General features: G+C 42.6%; 1 long non-coding RNA gene across 1 annotated transcript in view; it reads right to left on the minus strand.

The window, feature by feature from the left end:
- Window positions 1–20,940, minus strand: part of LOC311601691 — a 76,698-nt gene extending 55,758 nt beyond the window's left edge. The window contains exon 1 of the long non-coding RNA XR_014780627.1: window positions 20,910–20,940. This is a non-coding gene — a long non-coding RNA (uncharacterized lncRNA). The remainder of the gene's footprint in view (window positions 1–20,909) is intronic.
- Window positions 20,941–26,097: the final 5,157 nt, after the last annotated feature.

The raw sequence follows: 26,097 nt of genomic DNA on the forward strand, positions 1-26,097 counted from the left end.
TTCTCTGAGCTCTGGCTGTCCTGGAACTTGCTCTGTAGTCCAGGCTGGCCTCAAACTCATGGAGATCCATCTGCCTCTGCCTCCCAAATACTGGCCCCACTGCCCAGCCTTAATTTTTTTTAAATTTGAGACAGAATCTCTCTATATAGTCAGGGCTGTCCTGACTCACTTTGTCACTTTGGAAAAGGGGTGAGGGTGCGCATGCAGCACAGCATGAGAGTAACTTGCCCGAGTCAGTTCTCTCTTTCCAACAAACTCAGAATTTCAGGGATCAAACTCAGCGATAGGCTTGGCAGCGAGCACTTTTACCCCATGAAATATCTCACCGGACCTTAACTATTTTTTTCTAAGTAATTTCAAAAACATTGAGGTATCTTGTTTGAGAGAAGGAGTACTTACTGGCAAGCAAATAATTTGAAAGATAATTTTGCCTCAACCAAATTTCTGTGAGTTGAGTAATATTCTAATTTTTTGGGTTTTTAAATTTTTTTTTGTTTTTGTTTTTGGATTTGGTTTTTGGCTTTTTGAGACAGGGTTTCTCTGTATAGCCTTGGCTGTCCTGGACTTGCTTTGTAAACCAGGCTGGCCTCAAATTTACAGAGATCCACCTACTTCTACCACCCCTAGTGCTGGGATTACAGACATGTGGCACCACGCCCAGTTTCCAAAATTTGTTAGAGAAACTTACACACGCCTTTAATTCCAACACTAGCAGGCAGAGGCAGGTAGGTCATTGCGAGTTCGAGGCCAGTCTGCTCTAAAAAATTAAAAATAGAATTATATCAATTACCTATTCCTATTAAATAGCAAGAGGTTGAAGACACGTCACTTTGTCACACTTCGTGGGAGGAAGGAGTCTGAACATGGCTTACCTAAGAGTCAGAGTTAAGTAGTATCTGTGTTGTCGGTTTCAGGGCCTCAGAAATCTTAACAGACACAGAGAGGGAGAGCACATGCTTAGCATGCCTGAGGCCATAGCTTCAATGTCCAGTCCCCTACCTAATGCTAACCCCCCCCAAAAAAATCAGTTTACTTCAGCTGTGATTTGTTTCCAAACACAAACTGGCATATTTAGGCTCAGTTTCTTGTTGGTGCTCAGCCAGCAGCTAGCTAGCCCCAATTTTTTGTCACATGGCCCTCTTGACAGTCACTTTGTTTCCGTAAAGCCAGCATAGAGGAGGTTTCCCTACAGGAGGGACAAACCATGATGGAATCATTAATCATGTCCAGCTGAGGCAAGAGGATTGCCAAGAATTTGAAGACAGCCTAGGCTATGGTACAAGACAATGTCTCAACCAAACCAAACAAAACAACAAAACAAACCATGTGTGGACAAGATGGCTTACTGAGTAAAGGCACTTTACTCCAAACCTGGTGACCTGCGTTCAATTCTGGAACATAGGTGGCAGGAGAAAACCAATTCCCACAATTGTCCTGTGAGCTTCACATGCACACACCATGGTATACACACACACACACACACACACACACACACACACACACACACACACTGTAAAAAATAAAGCTGGCCACAATGGTGCATACCTAATCCTAGCACTTGAGACATGAAAACCAAAACCAGGACTGGGGATGCAGCAGTTGATAAGGTGCTGCCTAGCATGCATTAGGGGCTGGGTTCCATCTCCAGCACCTCATAAACAGGGTGCATTGGTACACTCCTGGAATCCCAGCTCTCTGGATGTTGAAGCAGGAGGCTTAAAAACTCAGGCTCAGGCTCATCCTTAGCTACACCCAGGCTATATGACCTCCTGTCAGAGAGAGGGGGGGCAGAGAGACAGAGAGACAGACAAACAGACAGAGACAAAGACAGAGAGACAGAAAGACAGAGAGAGGGAAAGAGAGAGAGTGACAGCGACAGAGACACAGAGAGAGACAGAGACAGAAAGACAGAGAGAGGGAAAGAGATAGAGAGAGAGACAGAGAGACAGACAGAGACAGAGAGACAGAGAGAGACGGAGAGGCAGATAGAGACAGAGACAAAGACACAGAGACAGAGAGACAGAAAGACAGAGAGAGGGAAAGAGATATATATAGAGAGACAGAGACAGAGACACAGAGAGAGACAGAGAGACAGAGAGACAGAGAGACAGACAGAGACAGAGACAAAGACAGAGAGACAGAGACAGAAAGACAGAGACAGAGAGAGAAAGACAGAGAGAGGGAAAGAGAGAGAGAAACAGAGACAGAGAGACAGAGACAGAGAGAGGGAAAGAGAGAGAGAAACAGAGACAGAGAGAGGGAAAAAGATAGAGAGACAGAGAGAGACAGAGACAGAGAGAGACACAGAGAGAGACAGAGAGACAGAGGCAGAGACAGACAGACAGAGAGACAGAGAAACAGAGAGAGACGGAGAGGCAGATAGAGACAGAGACAAAGGCACAGAGACAGAGAGACAGAGAGACAGAAAGACAGAGAGAGGGAAAGAGATATATATAGAGAGACAGAGACAGAGACACAGAGAGAGACAGAGAGACAGAGAGACAGACAGAGACAGAGACAAAGACAGAGAGACAGAGACAGAAAGACAGAGACAGAGAGAGAAAGACAGAGAGAGGGAAAGAGAGAGAGAAACAGAGACAGAGAGACAGAGACAGAGAGAGGGAAAGAGAGAGAGAGAAACAGAGACAGAGAGAGGGAAAAAGATAGAGAGACAGAGAGAGACAGAGACAGAGACAGAGAGAGACACAGAGAGAGACAGAGAGACAGAGGCAGAGACAGACAGACAGAGAGACAGAGACAGAGAGAGCTTGCTAACTAGATCAAAGTGACAGATCCTCCTAATTTTGAGAGAAGCAGCTCATATGGGGCCTAAACATACAGGAGTTGGGGGGGGGGGAGGCAGGGATTATGGATCTGCTGTAGAGTTTTTCTGCCACACATCTGTATGGATTTTCCAGCTTTGTAATGAGTGCCCCTAGTGCTCAAGTTGTTGTCTTTTAACTCATTCCCCCATTAAAAGAGAGTTGCAGGAATAGCTTATTTCAGATAAGGAGCAGGGAAAGTACACAAAGAGCCAGGGATGTTTTTTATGGTGCTGGAAATCAGTAACGTTCAAGCCAGACATGGTGGCGCATGCCTTTAATCCCAGCACTCAGAAGGCAGAGGCAGATCTCTGAGGTTGAAGCCAGCAAAAAAAAGAAATGAAGGAAAGAAATAGGAAATGAAAAGGAGGGAAGGGAGGAAGGAAGGAAGGAAGGAAGGAAGAAAAAGAATCAGAATCAGTGAATCAGTAATGTTCTCAAGGATGAATGTTCCCTTGGACCTAGTCATGATGTTTATAGCACGTACTGGTTAACAGTGGCAATGAAATGAGACAGATGGAATTTATATGAAAATCTATGATTTAATAATGATATTTAAATTGGGGAACTCTGAAACTATTTGTTAATATCTAAAGAAGCTATTGGGGCTGGGGAGATGGGTCAGTTGATAAAATGCTTACGGTGAAAGCCTGATGCCCTGAGTTCTATCCCTGGAATTCATGTCAAGATAGAAAAACAACTTTACGTAGAGAAAGCCTGTCTGGAAAAAAAAAGTTGTCCTTTGATCACCACATGCTCAATGAGGCATGCCTGAACCCACACCCACACATATCATGTGCTCACAATCATAATAATACCATTATGAGAACTATATTAATGGCCAGGCAGTGGTGGTGCACGCACGCCTTTAACCCCAGCACTCAGGAGGTAGAGGCAGGCTGTGAGTTCGAGGCCAGCCTGGTCTACAAAGCGAGTCCAGGACAGCCAAGGCTACACAGAGAAACCCTGTCTCAAAAAACCAGAAAAAAAGAAAGAAAGAAAGAAAGAAAGAAAGAAAGAAAGAAGAGAAATGTGGAAAGGATGGTGGATTTAGCAAAACATCGCAAACATTTTTAACGTTTTAATTTCATGTTTTTGTGTGTGACTTTATGTATATATACTATGTGTATGCAGGTGCCCAAACTTCAGGAGAGAGCATCAGATCCCCTGCAACTGCAGTGACAGGTACTTGTGGATAGCCATGTGAGCCTGGGGACCCAACTCCAGTTATCTGAGCCATCTTTCCAGCCCCTATTGCTCACGCACTTTAATGAAATTATTAGGATAATGATAATTTTTATGTTGGTCATCATGGTCAGGCATGATAATCAACTGTTGGGTAATGAGAAATTGGGAAAAAGAAGGTTATAGCTAAATATTATATTTTCAAATGATGTGAAATGTGGGTAATTGTTAACTTTTTTCTTTTAGCTAAATGTAAAGTATAGTTGTCCCATTTAGTCAGTGTTTTCTTACTTTCTCTTTGTGCTAAATCAGAAAATTCTGTTTCAGAGTTACACGTTAAACAAACAAACAGTAGACAGGAAAGTTTTGGGGTCGGAGGTTTCATCTGGATTGAATGGGGACCCCTACATACAGAATTAATTTCTTCCATTCAATGTGGCCCCAAACACTAAGTATTTAAAGTTTCATACAAACATCCTGCCATGTTGAATACTTTACTTTAGGCGAACAGGCAGTACTGTGCACAGCACCCCGCCAAGGTGTGTTTCAAAAACATGGGGAATATTTTGGTCATTATAGTGATTAACAGGAATGTACTCACAAGGCTGTCCTAAAGAGTAGTGGGCAGGAACCAAGAATGTCACGTGTCTCTGACTGCATGTGACATTCTTTTTTTTTTCTCTCTCTCTCTGTGTAGCCTTCCACTGTCCTGGACTCACTTTGTAGACCAGGCTGGCCTCAAACTCACAGCGATCCACTTGCCTCTACCTCTGCCTCCCAAGTGCTGGGATTAAAGGCGTGCATCACCACACCTGGCTTTTTTTTTTTTTTGCATGTGACATTCTTGAAAGATTTTTTTCCCTCCACATCTTACATACTTTTCAAATATTCCCAACGTTCATTTATCTGAAAGGCCTATGTGTAATTATCTCTCCAAAGGCCTTGTTTTCTATTTCTAAAATTGCTTTAAAGAAAACTAGGGAGTATGTTCACAAAGCTCCACGTGATTCTAGCCTGGAGGCCGTACCATGGGTCTCTTCTCTGTATAGCTCCAGTTTTAGCATATTGCTGCTGAAGCAAGCATAACTTAAAGTAGTTTTTGTATGGCTTGGATGTACGTGGAATTTTCCAGGAATGGAACTACTATGTAAATTGAAAGGAGCCTGTACTGGTGTTTTGTTTGGAACTTTCCCAAGAATGGCTTAATGCATTTGAAAAACCACACCAATGACATCAACGCCATTTATGGGCTGTGCTGAATATCTTTCTCAACCCTTCCAGACTCACTCTACCCTTCTGCGTCTCAGGAAGGGACTGTGATTGACAGGATTCCGCACCCTCCAGCTTCTGGGAGGTATGGACAGATAGGGGATCTGGAAGATGAGAGGAGGAGGAGTTAGGGCTCTTGACATGGGCATCAAGAGTTAGGCTGAACATGCCTAGCACTTTTCCATCACAATGTGATCATGTTATGTTGATTTGGGTGCTGGGTAGTTAAAAGGCACAAGTCAACTGCAACACATGAAGAGGTAGGTGGTTTTAATGCTCTCTGGACTTGAGGCTACCTAGGGTATTTCTCCTTTTACCCACAGTTATGGCTTTCTGGAAGTTCCCCATAACTAGTCAACAGAGAAAGGGTACAAACCTACTTACTACCTTCAAAAGATCACAGTAGTTGCATTCTAGCCCCATGCAGGACACTGGACGGGGAAGATAGTCCTAGGGGCAGAACATTAGGCTGCCTATATCTTGGCTATTTCATGTAGAAGGGGAGACAGTCTAGTTTATCTCCAGGCATATTTTTGGGAGATGTGATCCCGTGTGAGCTGGGCTGCCTCTGTTTTTCCTTTTGGGGTATGCCAAGAATGCAAAGTCAGGAGGAGGGGGGCTATACCTGAGCTGAATTGCAAGGAGCTGCCTGGAGGGATAAGTGATATCTCCTTTTGGGTCAAAGAGCAGGGCTGCTAAAAGATGTGAATTCCTTAGGGCCGCTGTTCTTTGTCTGTTAAGAAAATAAGCTCTGTGCCCACATCATGTGCGCAAGCAGGCATGCACACACTTACCAGTAGGATAAGATGATTTTTTTTTGGTCTCTTAAATATCTTTGAATATATCTTTGACTTCCAGAAAAGAGGTCTGGAACTCAGAGCTTGTGTCTTGTTTTTGTTTTGTTTTGTTTTTTTGCTTTTTGGTTTTTTGAGTCAGAGTTTCTCTGTGTAGTCCTGGCTGTCCTGGACTCTCTTTGTAGACCAGACTGGCCTCGAACTCACAGAGATCCACCTGCCTCCAATTCCCAAGTGCTGGGGTTATAGTCGTGTGCTACCATGCCTGGCTTGTGGCTTGTTTTTATAAATATAACTTTTGCTTTAAAAAGCCTGTAATTCTTTTGTGTTTGTGTCACTTAATAATCTGTTTCTCTGATAATGATATTTAAATTGTTTCCACCTTCTCAAAGCTATGAATACTAATGAGTTTTCTTAACTAGCCAAGTGAATTGAAAATTGATATGACACAAAAACCTATATGCAAATATTTCTAGCAGCTTTACTAATAGAAAATGAGAAGGAAAGCCAAGTATGGAGCCGGGCATGCTGGCCCACTCCTTTAATCCCAGCACTCGGGAGGCAAAGGCAGGCAGATCACTGTGAGTTCGAGGCCAGAATGGTCTACAAAGCGAGTCTAGGACAGCCAAGGCTACACAGAGAGAAACTCTATCTCGAAAAACCAAAAAAAAAAAAAAAAAAAAAAAAAGAGTAATTTTAGTCTTGTTATATATCCCTGGCTGTCCTGGATCTCTCTGTGTCCAGCAGGCTGGCCTTCAACTCACAGATATCTACACGCCTCTGCCTTATGAGTGCTGAAATTAAAGGTGTAAGGCACCATGTCCAGTACCAATGGGTAAATTTTAAATGCAGTCTGACAGGGTAAGAAGCCAGCCATAAAAGAGTTAAAATTTTCCTTATATATGCCGTTTTGAAGAAACAGAGACTATACTGTAGGATTGTGTGTTCATTTCTATTGCGGCATTATCACGTACCACCACAAACTGAGCAGCTTTCAACAGCACAGATATTTTCTCTTGGAAGTCCACAGTCTACTTTATTAGGCTTAAGGCAGGGGATTGGCAGGGACTTGCCTTTTCTAGCTCTGAGGCCATCTGCATTCCTTAGTGCAGTCCTTCCTCACATTACAACGCCCTCTGGTATCCAGCCCCACGTCTTACTTCCTCCTTCCCTGTCCCAGCCTTAGTTTTCGGGATTCTTGTCTTTACATTTAGGATCCGCCTGGGTAGGTAACACCGGATGATTTCTTCTCAAGGTCCTTGATATAATCACATCCTGTAAAGTTCTTTTGCCATATAAGGCAACACGCACAGGTTTCTGTTAGTAGAATGTGAGTATCTCTGTGGGCCATCATTCAGTCTAAAACAGGAATGAAGACCAATGGTTACCGGGGCTTGGGAAATAAGGAAGAGCTAAAGCCAGAATGGACTTCACAAGGGCAGTGGCTGTTAAAACCCAGAGAAGGGTGCACCAAAGAGCTGAAGAAAGCAAATATTACTGCCTGAATTTTGGAAAACAAAACAATAGCTGGGTGTGGTAGCACAGGCCTTTAATCCCAGCACTCGGGAGGCAGAGGCAGGCAGATCTCTGTAAGTTTAAGGCTAGCCTGGTCTACAAAGGGAGTCCAGGCTGGGCGGTAGTGGTGCATGCCTTTTAATCCCAGCACTCGGGAGGCAGAGGCAGGCGGATTGCTGTGAGTTTGAGGCCAAGGAAGAGGCAGGCAGATCTCTGTGAGTTCAAGGCCAGCCTGGTCTACAAAGTGAGTTCAGGACAGTCAAGGCTATACAGAAAGACCCTGTCTTGAAAAACAAACCAACCAAACAAAAAACCAAACAAATAAAAACAAAGGGAGTCTAGGACAGCCAAGGCAACAGAGAGAAACCTTGTCTCAAAAAATTTAAAAAAAAAAAACCCACCTGGTTATCAATGATTCCAGGATGAAATGCAAAGACCAACAAATGAACGGAAGACAACATCGTAGGAGGAAGAAGTTCAAGAGATGTGTTGTACAATGTGGTGAGAACAATAAAATGTGTTATTGAGAGATAGGGGACAAGCTCAGCTTCTTGCAAGAATCCCTAGAATTGGTCCCTAGCCTTGAGTAAAGCTGGTGTGGAGGTACACACTTGTAATTCTAGCCCGGGAGAAAAGGCAGCAGGAGGATTAGAAACTTAAGGTCACCTTCAGCTACATAGCAAGTTTGAGGCCAGTTTGGGCTACAGGAGATCCTGTCATCTAGTCTAAAAAGAAAGAGAATAGCCGGGCTTGGTGGCACATGCTTTTAATCCCAGGACTTGGGAGGCAAAGGCAGGTAGCTCTCTGTGAGTTCTAGGTTAGCCTGGTCCACAGTGGGAGTCCAGGACAGCCAAGGCTACACAGAAGAAACCATGTCTCGAAAGACCAAAAAAAAAAAAAAAAAAAAAAAAAAAAAAAAAAGGAGGGAGAGCACAAGAAAGCAAAGAAGGAATAGAAAGAGAATATTTTTTAAGTTTTCTCATCATAAAATGCTGGAGATTGAAATCAAGTAATTTATATTATCACCAAAGTTCTATGTTTTTAAAGCTTTATTTATTTAATGCTGTGTTTTCATGCACACCAGAAGAAAGAATCAGGTTTCGTTACAGATGGTTGTGAGCCACCATGTGGTTGCTGGGAATTGAACTCAGCCAGTGATCTTAACCACTGAGCCGTCTGTCCAGCCCAAACTTCTATTTTTTACCTTTAAAAAAATATGACTGAGGTAGAAGACTTAGAAATTAGTGAGGTCAGGAAATCAGTAAATAAATGCCTCAGTGAAACAGCTACTTAACTGGTGAAGGTTTTTTTTTTTTTTTTTGAGTATGGCTGTGAGTTACAGGCAAGTCTGAGCTACATAGTAAGACCTTGTCTGTACACACACACACACACACACACACACACACACACACACACACATTGTCAAGTGTAGTAGCACATCATGCCTGTAATCCTTGCACTTGAGAGGCTGAGGGAAGAGAATGTTAGATTTGAGGATGGTGAATTCGATGCTAGCCTGTCTCAAAGACACCATGCCTGGCTGTCTTTGGGTGTTTTAAAATATGACCAAAAAAAGGAAAAATGGAGAAACACCAAAGAAATCTGTTAAATCTTAGTTTGAACAATGGGAACCTGTGTCATTTGGGATACAAACTCTTTCCCACACCCTGCCCCACCCATTCCTTGTGATAGAAGCTTTACTCCGGGAATACAAGTCTAAAACTTCTTTTAAAACATGATATAACTTAGCATTAATAAAAATTGAAGTGGATTGAAATAATCGGGTGGGCTGGAGAGATGGCTCAGAGGTTAAGAGCACCATCCGCTCTTTCAAAGGTCCCAAGTTCAATTCCCAGCAACCATATGGTGGTTCATAGACTATCTGTAATGAGATCTGATGGGCAGGCACACATACGGGCAGAATACTGTATAAATAATAAATAAATCTTAAAAAAAGAAATAATCGGGTAAGTTTGAATGCATGAGTTTATAATATTACCAGGACAGGGTTACCGTTAACATGTTTCATCCTTCTCAGCTTCACAGTATAGAAGTTGAATTCCAGGCAATTACAAAGCAGAGGATGGGAGGTCCTTTCTTTCTCCCACTACCTTTAGACAGAAGTTCTACTGTGTGCATGGCAGGCAGTGGTACTCAGCCCTCAGTATTCCCACTCTAGCCCACTCACAAGGTGGTGGAGGTTTCATACCAGGAAGGATAAGTCAAGCCAGGAAGACCAGGGCCTCATAACCCCTCTCAAGGCCCATCTTGTAAAGCAAATGTATCCCTCTGGGAGAAGCAGGCGACTATTCCTCTGCCCTCCACTCAGTTCAGACGTGGTGGTGGTGTGAAGTTTTGGTTTCTTGAGAAACTCAGTTATGTTATGTAAACATGTTTTTGTTCAAATCCCAATTGTGGGATATGGGGCTGCTCCGTTTTTGTCCACAGCTGATTACAGTCTTGTGAGAGGGGGATGGTGAAGGGGGAGGGAGACAGAGAGAAACAGAGACAGACAGACAGACACACACACACACACACAGAGACAGAGACAGACAGAGAGAGCACAAGAGAGAGAGAGAGAGAGAGAGAGAGAGAGACAGAGACAGAGACAGAGACAGAGAGACAGAGAATGAGAGAGAGAGAGAGAGAGAGAGAGAGAGAGAGAGAGAGAGAGACAGAGAGAGAGAGAATGAGAGAGAGAGAGAGAGAGAGACAGAGACAGAGAGACAGAGAATGAGAGAGAGAGAGAGAATGAGAGAGAGAGAGAGAGAGAGACAGAGAGAGAGAGAATGAGAGAGAGAGAGAGAGAGAGAGAGAGAATGAGAGAGAGATAGTGCTAAGTGAAATGAAAGACCTGCTATAAGGTTAAAAAAATATATATATATGAATATATATATATATGAAAAAATATATGAATATATATATATATGAAAAAATATATGAATATATATATATATGAAAATATATATGAATATATATATGAAAATAAATCAGGCACTAGAATATTGCCTTTGAGGGCTCTCTTCCTCTGTTTCTTATAATGAAACACCAGAAAGTAGATAATTTACAGAGAGCAAAAGGTTATTTGGCTCCTACTTGTAGAACGTGGGAAGACCATGAAGCTACTAGCATCTGATGGGGACCTTCCTGCTGTAAAGTTCTGTGGCAGAGAACCTCTCAGGCCAAGACAGAAAAAGATGTCAGGCCAGGGTGCCCTATCCCAATGACTACCTAACACTGCTTTACCTTCAGGTACCATCAGCATATATTTGGACATTAAAATTTCAGGACAAAAGCCCATTGGCAAGGCAGGTCCCCCAGAAGTGGTGATTTCTCCTGCCTTCCGGGGTGCTTTCCCTTTGTAATAAAAAAATGTTAACCTGGCGTGGTACACGCCTTTAATTCCAGCACTCAGGAGGCAGAGGCAGGTGGATTGCTGTGAGTTCGAGGCCAGCCTGGTCTACAAAGTGAGTCCAGGAGAGCTAAGGCTACACAGAGAAACCCTGTCTTGAAACACATACACACACACAAAAAAAAAGTTAGCAAAAGTAGCTACGTGTAGGTAGTCAGGTATTCCTGGAGTGTCAAGTCCTCTATTCTGAGATACCATCTTCTGAAGGTCAGGGCTCCCTTCGCTGTAAACTGCCATCATTCCTGCTCTGAACTGGAACAGATTCTATCTGTGTGCCCCTATCCATGCTGGTGCGGGCTCTGTCTCCTCAGTACCACCCATCTCATTGATAATTCTCTCTTCTCTACCTCTGAAGGCTGCAGGTACTCGGGGCTTGGCTGTGGGCAAACGTTTCCATCTCTAGAGCTGCCAGATTCCTTGTGCTAGGTCCACCATTCCTGGGTCTTTGTGGTGGCGCAGGTGGGAAAGCTAACCTGCCCCAGGGCCAGCTGAGGGAAGGGGTTCTGGCCATTTCCTGGCCCCCACTGTCTCTGTAGCAGCAGGCGCTGGCAGGTATGTGCAAGGTGTGACTCACTGGTGACAGGACTCCATGCTTGGTGGGGTGGGAGAGAAGCCAGACTCTGCAGGATGCCAGACCCCCATGCTGCTCAGAGCAGCTGCAGCAAGCTGGGGCCTCTCTGTGGGAGCTGGCCAAAAGGGCAGACCCACCCTCGGGACCAGACCTGGACCCTCTGTGGTGGAAGAAGCCTGTTTACAGAGGCCCACGACTGTGTGAGCATCTAAGTGTGTGAAGATCTGCTGCAAAGCACAGGCTCCCTTGACTTCCTTATTCCTAATCCTTGTTTTTCTACCCAACCAATTATCAGCCCGTAAAATCTCCAAGTGCCTCGGCAAGCCAGATCTTGGACTGCTTTGTCTCTGTCTCTTGACTTCCGTGTGAAATTCCACCCTCCCACCCCACACACGGTGGTACTATCAAAAATGCTCGGTTGCCAGGCACCTAGGAGTCTTGGATGCACAATTCAGACTTCATTGAAATTTTAATTTTCCTCTGTCAGACTCCTGCTGTGTCCTTGGCTTGCCTCACCTTTGCCAGAATTATAAAACTTTCCACAGTTCTGCCAGCTGCTGCTTCCTGTTTTGTTCTCAATTTCGGGGTGTTTATTTCTTTTGCTTGATGTCTGTATGCTAAAAGAAATAAATAAGCAGAAAGCATTTGTGGTTCATTCAAGACCAGGGCACCATCCAAATTTGTTCCATATGATAGTCTCAGACTAAGAATTCCTATGCCTTGTAATTAGTGACTTTTTTTTGTCTTAAAGTGTAATGTTAAATTATCACTTATTTTTAGCTTAAAACAAAACCAAACAAAACCGGGTGTATTGTAGCCTTAGTTATCCTGGAATGCCATATGTATGTAGACCAGGCTAGCCTCCAACTCACAGAGCTTTAACTGCCTGCCTATGCTTCTGGGATGAAAGGTATGTGTCACTATGCTGCCCTTTACACACTGGGCTTTACTTTAGCATATTCGTTGAATATATCTGGTGCAGGGTTGGAAGAGTCTTTGTTTAAAACCCAGTCTAATTTTCAAGACCTGATTGGGCTAAAGTTGTTAACTGAAGGGCCACTGTGTAAGTTAGTTATGTTAAATGGTATGCCATGTTTATACATAGTGTTTATGTTGTGCACACCATGGCGTTGCTATTACGTTGCTATGTTGTGTAGTTGCTGCAGGGATGCCAGTCAATGGATTCCTTCTTACTAACATGAGACAATATAAAAACGGAAAGTGAAGCCTGATGTGCTGGCACATGCCTTTAATCCCGCCGCTCTGGAGGCAGAGGCAGGTGGATCATTAGGAATTTACAGCCTGGTCTACAAAGTGAGTCCAGGGCAGCCAGGGCTGTTACACAGAGAGACCCTGTCTCAAAAAACCAAAACCAAGCCAAGCAAACAAAAACAGAAAGTGAGAGAATGTGTTTAAAAATGTATTTACAAGACAAAGTATCTCCACTGACCGCAAACTCAGATCCTTTGGAGTGGTTTTCTATTCGTTTGCTACCTCGCCTTCTGGATACTGTTTATGATACATATTTGGCCTTTTTTTCCAAACTGAAATTACTAGTTTAATATTGGTCTTTTAAGTTATACATATCAAGGGTGCTCAAAAAGCACACAATTTCTCCCTTCTGGTAAAACACTTACGTTCCTTGTAGTGTTCTAGAGAGAACCACAGGTAACAGTGGAAACCTCAGATTTATGCTGACCTTTTTTTTTCCCAAGACAGGGTTTCTCTGTGTAGCCTTGGCTGTCCTGGATTCGCTTTGTAGAATAGACTGGCCTCGAGCTCACAGAGATCTGCCTGCCTTTGCCTCCCGAGTTCTGGGATTACACACTTACACACATTCAGGCAAAAACAGTCTTACACAGAAAAATGAAATAAATAAAAATTTTAAATTACTTTAAATAATATTTTTTCCAATAGTTTTTATACAAATAGTGCATAGTAGTAGATTGGGCTTTTTTTTTCCCCCGAGAACTCCTGAACTCACTTTGTACACCAGGCTGGCCTTGAATTCATAGAGATCTGTCTGCCTCTTCCTCTTGAGTGCTGGGATTAAAGGCGTGTGCCACCACACCCAGTGAGCTTCTGTTTTTGAGACAAGACTGACCTAGGCTGATCTCGAACTTGCTACACTCCTTCTGCCTCAGGCTCCTGACTGTTTGGATTATAGGCATGATATACCAGTCCTAGTTTAGATTGGAGTCTGTCTGTCTGTCTGTCTGTCTGTCTGTCTGTCTGTCTCTCTCTCTCTCTCTCTCTCTCTCTCTCTCTCTCTCTCTCTATCCCCCATCGATCCACCCACCCACTCACCTACCCACCCATCCACCCACCTACCTGTCTTTTTTTTTTTTTTTCGTTTTTCGAGACAGGGTCTCTCTGTGTAGCCTTGGCTGTCCTGGACCCGCTTTGTAGACCAGGCTGGCCTCGAACTCACAGCGACCCACCTGCCTCTGCCTCCTGAGTGCTGGGATTATAGGCGTGCGCCACCACGCCCGGCTTCCACCTACCTGTCTTTGAGACAAGGTGTCTTAGTCACTGTTGTATTGGTATGAAAAGGCTAACAATTCAAATATAGGGACCTATGTGGACCATTCTTATTCAAACCACCATGTTTCTCTCCCTGGCCCCTATAGGCTTGTAGCCATATCATACTGCAAAATGCATTCCATTCAGTTTCAAAAGTACCCATACTCTAAGTTGATCACAGTTTCAACATTGTTTAAAAGCCCATGGCCTCTTTGAAACTCAAGGCAATCTTTATACAGTATGTAAAATCAAAATCAAAAGCACATCACATACTTTAAACATACAATAGCATAGAACATGCATCATCATTCCAAAAGGGAGGAAAGGGAACATAGTGAAGAAATACTGGACCAAAGCAAGATGGAAACCAAGCTGGGCAAACTCCAAACTCTATGTTTCCATGTCTGATGTCAAAGTGCTCTTTAGACCTCCAACTCCTTTTAACTTTATTGACTGCAACATCTCTCTCTTGGGCTGGTTCTACTCCCTGTTAGCAGCTCTCCTGAGCAGGTACCCCATGTCTCTGGCATCTCCACCATCTTGGTGCCTTCAAGGCAGCTCAGGTTCACTCTCACAGCTTCATGCAAATGCCTCTCTGGGCCTCCACAGCAATAGCCCAGGTCTTGGTACCAACTTCTTCCTTAGTCATTGTTCTATTGCTGTGAAGAGACACTGCGATTAGTTTTTTTTTTAAAGGGACTGAGGGGTCTGTGAGATGGCTCAGCAGGTAAAGACACTTGCTGCTAAGCCTGAGAACCACAGTTCAACCTGGAACCTACATAGTAGAAGAGAGCCAACTCCCGCAAACAAGTTGTCTTCTAGACTTCCACATGCATCCTATGGTGTGCACGAGTATCTATATCTGTCTGTCTCTTTCACATACATATACCCAACACACACACACACACACACACACACACACACAGAGAGAGAGAGAGAGAGAGAGAGACAGAGAGACAGAGAGAGACAGAGAGAGAGAGACAGAGACACAGAGACACAGAGACAGAGAGGAGAGAGAGACAGACAGAGAGAAACAGACACACAGTTGATTAAAACAAGAAAAACATGAAAAGTTTAGCAGCTGACAGCAACAAAACCATCTATCAAAGCCTGAGCCATCCAGGTTGTGGTGCTGAGGAGGATGGTGCAGTTTTCCATGTGGATTTTAAAGAAGAGTAAGCATTGAGAGCATGTGATCTTACTGTTCAGAACAAGAAGATGAAAAGGTAAGGCTCAGTGCTTTTCTCATCGTGCTCCAAACACAGAAATGTAATCCTAGTTAACTGTATTTCCATGCCACCAAGGAATCCCGTGGCGGTGGAAGGTCCAGGGTTGACAGGAATCCATGCCAAGCTCAACTTGAGCCTCTTATCTGCATAGCCCAAGTAGCAGTGTCAGCCTGCTGTCACATCCAAGCCATCAGGCAATGGAAAAGAGCCCAAGAGAGTGCAGACATCATGTTGGAAAGGGCCCTGAAGAGGCACTTAACCTGTCTTCCCCAGCTCTGTCATTCTTCTGGTAAACTGAGCGTCTGCACTGTCATTGCCCTGCACCCCAGCAGGCCCAGGAGCTGAGACAGGAACGTTATATTTGTTATAGTGAAGTTGTGCTTTATTCAGCGAGCAGGGGATCTGAGAAGGCAGAGATCAACATGTTTTTAAAAACAAAGCAAAACTGAAGAACCCCCTGCCTTCCACCTTATCTCCAGCCAGCGCTGGGTGATAGCGGGTGGGGAGGACAAAGCGAGTCAGCAGGTCTCTGCAGACCTCAGGCCTGGCCTTCTGGTTAGATGCTTAACCTCACTTCTGACACTTGTGCTGGCCAGGCTTCCCTTGTTATCGCCCTGTGTCCTCTTCCCTCATCCTGTGGAGGTTTGAGCTCAGGCTGAGTCTAGTTAGGGTCTGCTGGTATCCACCTCGTGCTCCTTCCAGGACATCTGGGTTGGGGGAAGAGGGTTAATGTAAAACGAGCCAACAATTAACAGTGCATACTTTCTTAGCTATTAATAACATGTACGTGCAGATTCCTTTCTCTAATATTGAGCACAAATGTTTCTTTCTAATACAGAATGTAGCAGTGTCCCATCTCTCCTTCCTGCACTGTATTAATGTGGTGACAGCTAGAGGCAAAGGGGACCAGGAAGGGTGTATTCTAGTGGCAAAGCCCTGTGTCTAATTAAGAGTCCCTTATTATGAAGGAAAAGGAGAAATACATTGAGGAATGATTACCATGCTTCTATATTCAGTGCATTAAACGCAGATAGCATTGAATTAAAAACAGAATATTGGCCGGGTGTGGTGGCACACGCCTTTAATCCCTGCACTCAGGAGGCAGAGACAGACAGATATCTGTGAGTTTGAGGCCAGCCTGGTCTACAAAGTGAGTCCAGGACAGCCAAGGCTACACAGAGAAACCCTGTCTCAGAAAGAAAAAAAAAGACTAGAATGATTACAAGGTGTGTTTGTGTGTGTAGGTGTTGGTCTTTAGGACGTAGCTGCATAAAAAGAAAAATGCAAACCCCCGGTCCAGCTCTCAGCTTTCTTCACTCTCCCAGCCTCAGTTTTTATGAAGCATATATGAAAGAAAAGAATAGAAAAAAAAAAAAAAGAATGGAGAAACTAAGGAAGTAGTTTGAGTTTGTTCTGTTTGAGTTTTTGCGACATGGTCTCACATAAACTCAAGGCTGGCTTCCAAGCTGCTGTGTAGCTTAGCTCCTGATGCTGCTGCCTGCACATCCTGAGTGCTAGGGTTCTAGGCGTGCACCACCATGCCTGGCTCTTGCAGTGTAAACATTCTTTCCAACTAGTCCATAAATTCAATATAGTTTTAAAAAATGCCATCAAAGTCAAAGGGTGGTGGTGCACACCTGTAATCCTGGCGAGCAGAGATAGAACTATAATTAAGATGTGCATCATCAGTGAAAGTACATTAGGGCCTTGAGGGCACTGCGGATCACTGGAAGCATTTGGGAGTCAAGCCTTGAGTGATTAAGCACCAGGCGGTTTGTGCTTAAAGCCCATCTTGCCATGATGCTTTTGATCATTGTTTTAGCTTTAGGGATGATACAACCCTGGGCAAAAGGAATAACAAAGATCAGGGGTTTGCCCTTGGGGATATCAATGAGGAAGTTGTGGAGCAGAAAAAAATATTCTTTTATTTTTAATTTATTTTGAAAACATATTCCTGAAAGTCTGGCATGTTGCTCAAGTAGGCAGTCCAGCAGTTGAGAGAGTGATGCAGGGTGGTAGTGGTACATACCTTTTATCCCAGCACTCAGGAGAGGATGAGGCAGGGAGATCATGAATTTGATGCCAGCCTGGGCAAAAGTAATGATACCCTGTCTGCCTTAACAAACCAAACCAAACCAAATCAAACCAAACCAAAATGCAAACTCTGAGAAATCATCAGGATGCATTGGCATTTTGATGGGGTACTTTATTTTTTGTGCATCTGTGTTTGTATGTCTATGCACCATTGACATATGGTACTTACAGAGGCCAGAAGAGGGTATAATGTCCCCCTGGAACTAAAGTACAGGTGGTTGTGAGGTTCCATGTAGATGCTGGGAACTATACCCAGGTCTTGGGGAAGTACAACCTGTGTTCTAACCATTAAGCAATCCTTCCTTGGTGAGCTATTTACTATTTATTTATTTATTTTATGTAGAAATTTCTAAGATGAACCAAGACAATCCTGAAAAAAAAATGACAGTAAGATTGAAGTGGAGAGGGATTTGACAGAACAGAATAAGGACATAATAAAGCTATAGTAATTCATACAAGGTGCTTTTCATGTAGGAATAGATGAGCAGATTATTGTATAAAATAGTGACCATAGCAATCTCATGCAGAGATAATGTAGCATAGGACTGGGGACATGGTAGAACCCCTGCTTAGTTTGCGTAAGGCTCGAGATCCAATCAATACACAAACACACAACACCAACAATAACAGTTGGTACTACAAATCAATAGAGAAAGAATCTACTGTTTACTGATTTGATTTGTTTGTTTTGTTTTTCCAGGCAGGGTTTCTCTGTGTAGTCTTGGCTGTCCTAGAACTTCCTCTGTCGACCAGGCTGACCCCGAACTCACAGAGATTTATCTGCCTCTGCTTCCCAAGTGCTGGGATTAAAGGTGTGTGCCACCACCATGCCAGGCTCTGTTTAGTGATTTTTTTATAGAATTGATTTTACATATAGAAAGAACTGAAATGGAATCCTTATTTTATACCATGCACACAAATAGACTTAAGGTTGAATAGATGATTTACGATAGTTTTATTTATTTTTGTCTTACATGTATTCATAGGACAACTTGAGGAAGCTGGTTCTTTCCTTCTACCACATGGGGGCATGGGGATTGAGTTCGGGTTGTCAAGCTTGGTAGCCAGTGCCTTAATCTTTCTGACCTAATATAAGAAAGTTTTAAGGATTTAAAAAGTGACTGTCTTACTTTGCTTTCATTTTTGCTTTTGGAGACAGGGTCTTGTTATGTAGCCCAGGCAGGCTTTTTAAAAAAAATTTATTTATTTTTAAAGTTTTTTTTGAGATAAGGTTTCTCTGTATCATCTTGGCTGTCCTCTTCTTGCTTTGTAGACCAGCTTCTTAAGTGCTAGGATTACAGTCATTCACCACTATACCTGACTTCAAAATGTAAATTTATTAGCAGGAACATTAAGAGCCAATATTTATGATCCTGAGAAAGATTTATTAGAGAAGAAACAAAAGCACAGGCTAGCCTTGGATACATATTGTGTTCCAGGCCAGCCTGGGCTACATGAGGCTTTGTTTCAAATCCAAACTAAACAAAAAACAACAAAAAGAAGCAAGCAAGATGATTCACCCTTCCTTTTAATTTTTTTTCATTGTGCTTGGGTCTCAATGGGTTGGACTATGCCCTGTTTACCTTGGAGAACGCCATATATTTGACTCGCCCTAATGGTCCAAATTGGAAATCTCTTTGTTTCATTTTTGTTTTGTTTAGTTTGAGACAGGGACTCATGTATCCCAGGCTGGTTTTGAACCCACTATATAGCCAAAGATGGTGTTGAACCTCTAATCCCTCTGCTTCTAGCTCCTAAGTGCTTCGTTGTGAATTTCTTTTTTTTCCCTTCTTTCTTTTTCGTTTTTACTTTCCTTTTTATTTTCCTTTTTTGAGGCAAGCCTGGAACTAGCTATGTAGACTGGGCTGGCCTCAAATTCATAGAGATTGACTGCATCTGTCCCAGGACTGCTGAGATTAAAGACATATACTATCACAGTAGGACAGATCAGAGTTTCTAATGAGACTCTGTCTAAAAAGAAAAAAAAAAGCCAAAATAAAATGAAGTAGGAAAAGCTGGGGCTCCAGCTCAGTTGGTGACTGTGTAGAATTTCTGAGAGATGGGCCCCAAGCTTCTTCCTCTTTACCAAAGTGATCCCGTATGGATTTGGAAAACATTACTGTTTCCTGCCTTCCCCTTTTCCTTCCTTCCTTTTAGTCCTTTCTGTGTCGGGCATTGAAGCCAGGGCTTCATGCATGATAGGCAAGCACTCTACTCCTGGGCTGTGTGCCCAGCCCATCAAAAGAGCTTGCTTAGTAATAAGTAGTACAGTTTTATTCATTTAATTGCTTGATTATGATGATCATTTTTTTTAACTTTTTTTTTTTTTTTGGTTTTTTGAGACAGAGTTTCTTTGTGTAATGGCCCTGGCTGTCCTGAACTCACTTTTCAGACCAGGCTGGCCTCAAACTCACAGAGCCCTGCCTGCCTCTGCCTCCTGAGTGCTGGGACTAAAGGTGTGTGCCACCACGACTGGCTGAGATGACCATTTTGTAAGCAAATAATGTTCATGTGGTCCATAGAAAAGTGAGAAAGGAGGCCATTACATGTGTGATGTTTTGCCTGCTTCAAAGATGCTTTGAAATTGGAAGCTAACTCTTCTCTTTAGATACATATTCATGTAGGGTTTAAACTTGCTGTGGAAAATTTCAAGGCAGGTTTGGTGGTTCACACCTGTAATCTCAGTACATGAGACTCTGAGGCAGGAGGCTTGCCGTGGATTGGAGGACAACCAGAGCCACATAGTGAGTCCCACCCACGTCAGCCAAGACTACATGATAATGCCCTGTCTCTAAAGAAGGATAGAGGATTTCAGATATATACACAAGGCGAGTAAGATAAGGAATCCTTTCATGTCTGTCATCTAGCTTCAGCCCTAGTCAGGTCGTGGTCCCACTTCACTTGGCTGTCCTGGACTCATTCTGTAGACCCAGCTGGCCTCGAACTCACAGCGATCCACCAGCCTCTGCCTCCCCATGTGCTGGGATTAAAGGCATGCGCCACTGAGCCCAGCCACCCCATGCTTTTATTTATTGATTTTTTTTATTTTTTGTTTTTTGTTTTTTTCAAGACAGGGATTCTCTTGTAGTCCTGGCTGCCCTGGACTCACTTTATGAACCAGGCTGGACTTGAACTCATAGAGATCTGCCTGCTTCTGCCTCCCGAGTGCTGGGATTAAAGGCATGTGCCATCACGCCTGGCTTACCCCATGTTTTTAAAAGGCTAGCCCTGATAGTGTGTTATTTCACCTGAATATATTTTGGTCTTGTATCTCTAAATGATATGAACTCAGTTTTAGATATACTGATATCATACCTAAGTTAATTCATAATTTGTTTCTATCAGCTATAGAGCATATTATTTTTCTAGTTCTTGCATTAGTTTTTAATTTGTTTGTTTGAATCAAGATTGAACAACCAGTTTCGGTGGAGCACACCTTTAATCCCAGCACTCGGGAGGCAGAGGCAGGCGGATCACTGTGAGTTTGAGGCCAGCCTGGTCTACAAAGCAAGTCTAGGACAGCCAGGGCTACACAGAGAAACCCTGTCTCAAAAAACCAAACCAAAAAGTTTGAAGTGAAAAAGCTGGGCATTGTGATGCATGCCTGTGATCTTAGCACTCAGGAGGATGAGGCAGGAAGATTGCTTGTCTCAGTATGTACAAAACTAAAACCAAGAAAAGACTGAAGTTCATACATTGCCATTAATTGGAATTTTAAAAAGGTTTTCTAACTTTTTTGGGGGGTTTTTGTTGTTGTTTGTTTTTCGAGACAGGGTGTCTCTGTGTAGCCTTGGCTGTCCTGAACTTGCTTTGGAGACCAGGCTGGCCTCGAACTCACAGAGATCCGCCTGACTTTGCCTTCCGAGCACTGGGATTAAAGGGCTTTCTTTGTTTTTGAGACAGGAATTTATGTAGCCTGGGATAACCGTGAACTCCTGGTCCTCCTGCCTCTATCTACCTCCCTGGTCCTGGGACTCTACTTGTTTTTTCCCTCCAATTGTTTCTTCATAATTAGTTTGTAGAAGAAAGCAGACCATTTGTTTTATAGACTTTCTCAATAATTATATCTTGTTGGTCACATCGATGGCTTTTCATTGATGTATTTCTTTGTCCCGTGTTTCCTGTAAATTGGTAGTTAAAGCAAGTGACACTGTTTATGTCCATCATGGGGTATACTACCTAGAGATCCTTTTGCTTAGCAGCCATTGACTATAGTTGCCAAGATCTGTATTTATTATGGTGGTTACAAAATGATGGTAGTCTGATTTTAGCAAGCCTTCTTCGTATATTAGTGGGACTATTTCTAGTTAAAGAGTACCCTAGGGAACTATTTGGTTAATCTGAGGAACAGTTCTTATGAGGCAAGTGCTTCATTTTTCCCTTCACTAGCTTTCAGAATAATGAGGGGGTTCTGTAGCATTCTCCAAAAGTGATCATTTAAAGGAAAAAAATAAAAAGAAAGAAAGATATAATTTACATACCATCAAAATCACCATTTGAAGGTGGTGAACCTGATAGATAGCGCATGCCTGTAATCCAGAAGGTTAAAGCAGGCAAGTTGTGAGTTCCAGGCTAGCCTGGGCTATATAATTGAATCCCATGTCAAAAAACAAAAACCAAAAAAAATAAAACCAACCCCCCAAAACCAAACAAAAATGAAAACAAAACCCCCAAAACCAGGGGCTGAGAATGTAACTCAATTGTAGAAGGCTTGCCTGAAGATCTAGGGTTGAGCCCTATCACTAAAAAGAAAACAAACCCCCAAAAACTTGCATAAGATTTACTAGTTCTTTATACTTTTACCAAGTTGTGCAAGCATCACCCCTAGTTGATGTTTTGTAAGGCCTCATAAATTCATGAACACAGCCAGTATATCTCAATCCGTAGAAGTTAATATTCTTTTGATGGTCACATTTTCTGAACTTTAGCCAGCTGGAATCTTTGAAGTGGCCCCCGAGACCTTTTCTATACACCGCTATTAAACTTGGATGCTTCTTTTTCTTGCTTTTCTGGTAGAAGGTGTTCCTGGATCATCGTGTGCTTTTCTGTTCTGCACTCATTTCTCTGAGGAGCCCTGATTTGTTCAGTGGAAAATGCAGAGGCTCTATCTGGGCACCAGCGATGCTCCCTATTATTGCGTCTTGTTTCTAGGCCACTGTATTGATTTTTCCCTCTTGATGGAGCTAGTTGGTTTGCTGTGTCCTGTTATTTATAATCCATGAGGAGAATTTGGCCATTGGTGAGTTTAGGGAGTTATACAATATCCTAGTCAACTAATGATGAATCATATAAAAAACATTTCTTGAAACATTACCTACTTGTCAATCATTATTTTAAATTTCTTTTCATTGTGGAAGGCACACAGGTTGGAGACTTAAAAATTCTTATTTGGAGCCGGGTGTGGTAGCACATGCCTGTAATTCTAGCACTCTGGGAGGCAGAGTTAGGTGGATCTCTGTGAGTTCCAGGCTAGCCTGGTCTACAAAGTGAGTCCAGGACAGCCAGCCAAGGCTACACAGAGAAACCTTGTCTTGAAAAAAAATATTATTTGGCAACTGAACTGTACAACATGCTCATATTAAGTATACTTTAAGTATCGAGTATTAGACAAATGATTAACTTTTATAGGGCATGCTCAGATAAAAACATAGCTTTTATATATTTTTATTAAAAAATTTAAAATTTTTCTATAGAAAATTTTATAGAAATTTAAAATTTTTTTAATGGACTATAAAATAAATGCATCATCACAACTTTATTCAAGAAAGTCTCTATTTACTCATAAGCCAGTAATAAATCATCTTCTGTTTGGATTCCTATTAGTGATAGATGTGGAGTGCAAATAAACTTCTTTTTCCACTCATCTTTCTCTGGGGAAATGATCAAAAGGCAGCATCGGCTTCTGGTTCGAGCACCTATATTATGTCAGAAATTCTGTCATTAAAACACATGCAGAACCAGATGTGGTGGCGCACGCCTTTAATTCCAGCCCTCAGGAGGCAGAGGCAGGCAGATCTCTGTGAGTTCAAGGCCAGCCTGGTCTACAGAATGAGTCCAGGACAGCCAGGGCTACACAGAGAGACCCTGTCTCAAACAAACAATAGCAACAACAAAAAAGTTCTGCAAGGGTAACCTCTGCATCCTTGTTGCTTCTTTTCAAGATTCTAATACTCTATTTTAGACTGAAAGCAGAGAAATGATGCCCAAGATTCTATAGTCACTAGCACTATTAGAAATTAAAGTCCAAGATATGTGGTGATCAGTCACCAAGGGCTTGATTAACAAATGCTTTCAATAATCTTGGGTACACTCAAGGTTCCAATATAGTTTCATAAATGATGTAGTGTTTTTTTTTGGGGGGGGGTCTTGGTTTTTCTAGACAGGGTTTCTCTGTGTAGCCTTAGCTGTCTTGGCCTTGCTTTGCAGTTCAGGCTGGCCTCCAACTCATAGAGTACTGTGATTAAAGTACACACCACCAAGCTGGATTCCCCTGTCTTATTCTTTTTTTTTCTTTATCGTTTTTCTCTTTCTTTCTTTCATTCATTCATTCTTTTTCTCTCATTCTTTCTTTTGTTTTTGATTTATCAAGAGACAGGGTTTCTCTGTGTAGTCTTGGCTGTCCTGGACTCACTATGTAGACCAGGCTGGCCTTGAACTCACAGCCATCCGCCTGCCTCTGCCTCCAAGTGCTGGGATTAAAGGCATGCGCCACCACTGCCCGGCAAATGATGTAGTTTTTAATGATAGTTCACCTTCTCTTCCTCCTTTTTGGGTGCAGTACTGGCTACCAAATCTAGGACCTCGCAATGGTAAGCGAGTACTGTGCATTGAGCACCCCCTGCTACGTTTCCTGTTTTCAAAATTCAAGATGAAATATAGTTGGCTCCATTTCTACAATCATGAATAGGATTCTCGTTGTACTTTAATAATAGAGATATATATCATTTAAGCAACAGAAGCAGGCCATCTTCTCCCCTTTCCCATCAAAGTTAAGTTTTTTCATCTATACCAAGTCATCACAAAGGGCTCTTTGACACTGTCAATAACTTATGTGCTCTTGTAAGTTGAGGCAACATCTTTTTTCCTTTATTCTCTTTGAACACTCTTTTTTTTTAACTGCTTAGCCACTGATAGAGTAGTTGGTGGTAATAATGGAAAAACAGACAAGAACACTGACTTTATGACTTTTTGTTTTGAACTTGCTATTTAGGGTTGTGTAGCTGATGTAGATTCCCTTTTGGGCAAACCTAGTATTAAGTGGAGGCCCTTAGAAAGTATTTAAACACTGGTTATCTTAAAAAAAAAAAACAACGATGTTGCTGTGACTACATAAGATAGAGCCATCCTTTTATGAGGCGAGGCTGGTCTTTAAGACTTAGATGGAAAAGAATTCTTCCTTCTCAGTCTTCAGACCATTTGGAAATGTAGTGCCTGCCTGCCAACTTTGCTTTTTAACTTTTTGAGATGGTCTTCCATCTATTTGAAGTCATTTTGCCTTTTTTTTTTTTTTGAGACAGTGTTTCTCTATGTAGCCTTGGCTGCCCTGGACTCATTTTGTAGAGCAGGCTGGCCTTGAACTCACAGTGATCTGCCTGCCTCTGCCTCCCAAGTGCTGGGATTACAGGCGTGCTCCACCACCACCTGGTGTTTTGTTTTATTTTTATGTGGATTACAGCCTGTATCACAGCCCAAATTTTCTATAAATGATGAAGATGTTGTCATTTACATTTGAAAGACATTTTTTTTTTTGTTGATGTCAGGAAGCTAAAACCCAAGAAGAAAACCACTATCTAGTTACAAGATAGATTTACAGGAGTCCAGTAGATCCTCAGGGGAAAAATACCATTTCCTCCCAGGGTCCATGCTAATTTCTGTTCTAAACTTAATATAGGTTAAACCTAAGAGAGTCCCGCACTCCACCCCACCCCCTTTTTTGACACTGAGTTTCGCTCAATAGCTGAGAGCAGCCTGGTACTTGCCAAAATCCTCTTGATTTAGCCACTGGATTGGAGAGATTACAGGTTTGGGTTACCATACCTGCGTCTCTTTTAAAAAGCATTTTATGATTGTAAGATGTTTGGCAGACCAATTTAGAATCTTGGAATTAAATACATAACCTTTATGCTTAAAGGCATTTCACACCAGTGTGCTATTTGCTTTATTAGTTTTCTTCTTTATTTAAAAATGTCTTAACTATGGGTAAATAGTTATCAACATCGCCTCTGCCAGTGTGTCAAGCTTGGTGGAGGGGCACATGCCTGTGATCCCAGCACTTGAGAGGCTGAGGCAAGAAGTTCACTGTGAGCCTGGACTATTTTCCGAAACATTGTCTTACATCCTGAAGTATGCTACAAAAAGTTATAATGTTACATTCTACGTTAATGTAAAAAGTACACCATTTAGCCTTTTCCTTGTAACTTTAAAGTATCATTTTAGTGCCCAGGTCAGTATAGAAAAGTAGCATGCACGGTGGTGGCAGCACACGCCTTTAATCCTAGCACTAGGGAGGCAGAGGCAGGTGAGTCTCTGAGTTCAGCCTTGGTCTACAGAGCCAGTCCCAGGTCAGCCAGGGGGGCTACACAGAGAAACCCTGGAGGGCGAGGCCGGTGGAAGGGAGAAATATAAAATAGTAATCGGCACTAAAGAAAACATAGTTTGTATTTTATACATTTGTAACTATTTT

This window comes from Acomys minous, assembly GCF_964271855.1.
Source record: "Acomys minous genome assembly, chromosome: 7".
NCBI classification, from domain to species: Eukaryota; Metazoa; Chordata; class Mammalia; order Rodentia; family Muridae; genus Acomys; species Acomys minous.